Below are 5,256 nucleotides of genomic sequence, written 5' to 3'. Positions count from 1 at the left end.
ACCTTTGTGGGAGTATTTCAGCTAATGTCATCCCCATGAGGTTCTGGAATGCTCTTGCTTTCCTGGCATCTGGGACTTTCTGGTTTCTACCCCCAGTTTCCCATCCCCCATTGCTCCACACCTTTGTTTAATTTCCTGGCCCTCTGCACATCTCCCCCTGTCTCCTCCCATACCTGATTCTTCCTCTCTTTTCCCCCTGCCCCTCCTCTCTTCTTCCTAAGTCCCTCCCACCCTCTACTTCCCTTGATTATATTGTTCCCCCTTCTAAGTAGGACTGAAGCATCCACTCTTTGGTCTTCCTTCCTCTTGAGCTTCATGTGGTCCATGAGTTGTAGCATGGATATTCCATGCTCTTTGCTTAATACCCACTTATCAGTGTGTACATACCATGTGTGTTCTTTTATAACTGATTTGCCTCACTCAGGATGATATTTTCTAGATCTATCCATTTGTCTGCAAATTTCATAAATTCATTCTTTTTAATACCTGAGTAGTACTCCATTGTGTAAATGTACCACATATTCTGAATCCATTCCTCTGTTGAGGGACATCTGAGTTCTTTCCAGCTTCTGACTATTATAAATAAGGCTACTTTGAACATAGTGGAGCATGTGTCCTTATTACATGTTGAAGCATCTTCTGGGTGTATGACCAGGAGTAGTATACCTGAGAGGGTCCTCAGGTAGTACTATCTCCAATTTTCTGAGGAACCACCAAACTGATTTCCAGAGTGGTTGTACAAGCTTGCAATCCCACCAGCATTAGAGGAGTGTTCCTCTTTCTCCACATCCTCACCAGCATCTTCTGTCACCTGAGTTTTTGATCTTAGCCATTCTGACATGTGAGGTGGAATCTCAAAGTCTTTTTGATTTTCATTTCCCTGATGACTAAGGATGTTAAACATTTTTAAGGTGATTAGAATGGCTAATCCAGCTTGTTCCTTGGGACCATTTGCTTGGAAAATTGTTACTCTTAGGTTGTGTCTGTCTTTGTCACTGAGGCGTGTTTCCGGTATGCAGCAAAATGCTAGGTACTATTTACATATTAGTCTATGTCTTTTTTGTCCAGGAGAATTGAGTACATTGATGTTAAAAGACATTAAGAAGTAGTGATTGTTGCTCCCTGGTGTTTTTTTTTTTGTTGTTGTTGTTGTTAGAGGTGAAATTATGTTTGTGTGACTATCTTCTTTTGAATTTGTTGAAAGATTACTTTCTTGCTTTTTCTAGGGTGTAGTTTCCCTCCTTGGGTTGGAGATTTCCATCTATTTGCTTGGTAGGGCTGGATTTGTGGAAAGAATTTGTGTAAATTTGGTTTTGTCATAGAATATTTTGGTTCTCCATCTATGGTAATTGAGAATTTTGCTGGATGTAGTAGCTTGGCTGGCTTTTGTGTTCTCTTGGGGTCTGTATGACATCTGCCCAGGATCTTTTAGCTTTCATAGTATCTGGTGAGAAGTCTGGTATAATTGTGATAGGTCTGCATTTATATGTTACTTGATCTTTTTCCCTTACTGCTTTTAATATCCTTATATCCTTTTTGTTTTGTGCATTTGGTGTTTTGACTATTATGTGATGGGAGGAATTTTTTTCTGGTCTAGTCTATTTGGAGTTCTGTAGGCTTCTTATATGTTTACAGGTATCTCTTTCATTAGGTTAGGGAAGTTTTCTTCTTTAATTTTGTTGAAGATATTTACTGGCCCTTTATTTTGGGAATCTTCACTCTCTTCTATACCTATTATGTTTAGGTTTGATCTTCTCATTGTGTCCTGGATTTCCTGGATGTTTTGGGTTAGGAGCTTTTTGCATTTTGTATTTTCTTTGACGGTTGTGCCAATGTTTTCTTATGGTATCTTCTGCACCTGAGATTCTCTCTTCTATCTCTTGTATTTTGTTGGTGATGCTTGAATCTATGACTCCTGATCTCTTTCCTAGGTTTTCTAACTCCAGGGTTGTCTCCCTTTGTGATTTCTTTGTTTCTATTTCCATTTTTAGATCCTGGATGGTTTGTTCAATTCCTTCACCTGTTTGTTGTGTTTTCCTGTAATTCTTTAAGGGATTTTTATGATTCCTCTTTAAGGACTTCTAGCTGTTTACTTGTGTTCTCTTGTGTTTCTTTCTTTTTAAAATTTTTTTATTAGATATTTTCATTATATACATTTCAAATGCTATCCAGAAAGTTCCCTATACCCTCCCTCCGCCCTGCTCCCCTACCCACCCACTCCCACTTCTTGGCCCTGGCATTCCCCTGTACTGGGGCATATAGAGTTTGCAATACCAAGGGGCCTCTCTTCCCAGTGATGGCCAACTGGGCCATCTTCTGCTACATATGCAGCTAGAGATACGAGCTCTGGGGGGTACTGGTTAGTTCATATTTTTGTTCCACTTATAGGGTTGCAGACCCCTTCAGCTCCTTGGGTGCTTTCTCTAGCTTCTCCATTGGGGACCCTGTGTCTCTTGTATTTCTTTAAGGGAGTTATTTATGTCCTTCTTAAAGTCCTCTATCATCATCATGAGATGTGATTTTTAAATTAGAGTCTGGCTTTTCTGGTGCTTTGGGGTATCCAGGGCTTACTGTGGTGGGAGAACTGGTTTCTGATGATGCCAAATAGTCTTGGTTTCTCTTCCTTAGGTTCTTGCCCTTGCCTCTCACCATCTGGTTATCTCTGGTGTTAGCAGGTCTTGCTGTCTCTGACTATGGCCTGTGTGTCAGTATTCCTGGGAGACTAGTTCTCTCTGGGAGGAATTTGGGTATGGAGAGTTGTGGCACAGGGTCAGCTCTGCAGAGCAGATGGAAACCTGAAGGATCCTGTCCCTGGTAATTCCTTGGTTCCTGTGTCCTGAGGGCTCTAGGCAAGTCCCCCAGAGCAGAAGTGGTGGTCTTATCTGTGCTCACAGGTATCTAGCCATTTCTTACTGATACATATTGTATTTTGAGCAAATTCTCCCCTTTCTTACCCTACCTATTCACTTAGTTTTCCTAGACAATTTTGCTTCTACTTTGTCTAAAAATTCTCTCTCTCTCTCTCTCTCTGTATGTGTGTGTATGTGTATTTATTCTTTGCCTTTTTTTTCTTCTCCCAAAGAACATAGACTAGCCAGGTTGTTGGATCTCAGTAGCTTATTTTCTTCAAAGCTAAGAATAACATACATCATTTGGTTGGTTGTATATCTTTTCTGTCTACTTTCAGGCAAGTCTGCCTTACTGCTCCTTCCTATGTTTCTACCCTTCTCTGTTCTATATACATTTTCTTCCTCAATCTTTTCCTAGTCCACTATTCACAATGTATTACTTAAGGTTTGTTTTCATTGTGGTTGTTTTTTCATTTGGCTCAACACAAAGTAACCAAAAAATGACACATCTGCTTAGTGGAGTATACCCATGAATAATGCTGGAAAGGACCTTGTTTATCCACATCTACTCATAGTTCCAGTCATGGGCACAAGACTTGTATTCAATTGGTTCTTCAGGCTTAAACCATACAGTGATTTTTTTTCTCATCATTTTTTTTTCTGAATTGTTGACAAATTGGATGTAGAAATCCCCTTTAATGGTGCCTGTTTTAGAATCAGCAGGATTGGTCTTACTCAACATCAGTTGGCCAGGCTTTATCACACTGAGCTCCTCCCATGGCCTCCACAAACCCTAAATTCTTAGCCTGGGAAAGAAAGGATTGTTTTTCAGGTCATTGTAGTGCTGCTGTTTCAGGTGCTGGTCAGAAGCCCAAAGGCGCTTCATGGCCATTATGAGGAATCCCTTCTGTTTGAAACCTTTGATGATCTTGTCCACTAGCCTGTGTTGTATGCTTTCTGACTTGATGGCAATGAAGGTGTGCTTGAGGTTAGCAATGGTCTGAAAGCTAGTGTGTTGGCCTGTGGTAGCTTTGAGGAGAGACTGGAGCCATCAGTGAACCAGAGAGGTAAGTGGAGAAAGGGTGGGAGGCATGGGCACAGTGATTATTTTTATTAGGCTATGACTATAATTTTAATTTTTGAGAAATAGTTTCATTTTTGCCTCAGCAAGCTTTGAATGTGTGATCCTCCTGACTGAGCCTCCAGAGTATTTGAGATTACATATGTTCGATGAGCACACACGACTTGGATTATTTTTTCAATGACTTTACCCTAGTTTAAAATGAGGGAGTCTAGGAAGGTGTTTTTCTGATTTTATTCCTTTCCCCTGTTAGTGCTTTGGATAAGATTTGTCTTTGATTATCTTCTGTTAGTTCATTTTCATATGACGTGAAACTTGTTTTCCTATTTTTAGGGAAGAATCGTACAGCACAGGCTGATTATCTCTGCTCACATATGTGGAGCGCCCTCTTCTGTTGACTTTGTGAATCCTCCAATGCTGGTATCTTGTTTTGAGTTCTTTGTGTACTTTTTTTTAAGAGTAACCATATTTATTTCAAATTTTGTACCAATATGCATAGATTTTTACCAATGAGAAACTCAAATCTGTAACAATATATAAATTCTCTATCAATGCAAGAAATTATAACTTCAAATTTGCAAAAAATACAAAGATTCCTACTAATGTAATTTTATTGCTACTTTGTGTACTTTTTATCATCTCCTTTGTGGGGGATGTTCTTGCTTCTTGGTCACTATGTTCATCTCTTTGCATCTTTATGCTATCCCTTGCACATATCCTCAGTGAAATCTCCCTCAGTCCTCCTGAAAGAAACATTTGAGAATCCATTGAGCTAAGTTCTTCTCACCCCTTTTAGACCTACTGAGTGTTGACAGGCCCCCAGGTTATCAGGAGTGTGGGTTGTTCTTAGCTGCTGCTTCTGTGTGTATGAGTCTCTGCAGTCTCCAGGGATATCTTCTATTCCTTATGATTCCTGGGTTCTTTCCCTTGCTTGTTCCCAGGCTTGCCACTGAAGATTAGTACACAGAAATCAGATTTTCTAATCTAATTTCATCAGAAAACAGAATCATGGTGTCTACAGATTGATTTTTTAGGCTTCCAAATTTGCTTTGTTTTTGTCCCTGAATCAGTCCTTCTGCCTCGAGTCATCCCTGAGAAAGGACAGACATAACTTCCCCTTCAAAGTCAGGCCCTGATTCTTTGTGATGTGGACTTAGTTTGGGGGTCATCAATTGACTGGAAACTGCTGGCTGTCAGAATATCTGCTGTACTTCCTGGCTTATCTTCTGTACTATTTGTTTTATTGGGTCTTTTTTTTTTAAATATTTTTATTACATATTTTCCTCAATTACGTTTCCAATGCTATCCCAAAAGTCCCCCATAGCG

General features: G+C 39.9%; 1 pseudogene; it reads right to left on the bottom strand.

The window, feature by feature from the left end:
• Positions 1-3,414: 3,414 nt before the first annotated feature.
• The window catches only part of LOC110286236, a 5,473-nt pseudogene continuing 3,631 nt past the window's right edge, over positions 3,415-5,256 (bottom strand).

The sequence above is a fragment of the Mus caroli genome, chromosome X (assembly GCF_900094665.2).
Source record: "Mus caroli chromosome X, CAROLI_EIJ_v1.1, whole genome shotgun sequence".
In the NCBI taxonomy this organism is placed as follows: domain Eukaryota; kingdom Metazoa; phylum Chordata; class Mammalia; order Rodentia; family Muridae; genus Mus; species Mus caroli.
This window is presented reverse-complemented; position numbering and strand designations above follow the sequence as displayed.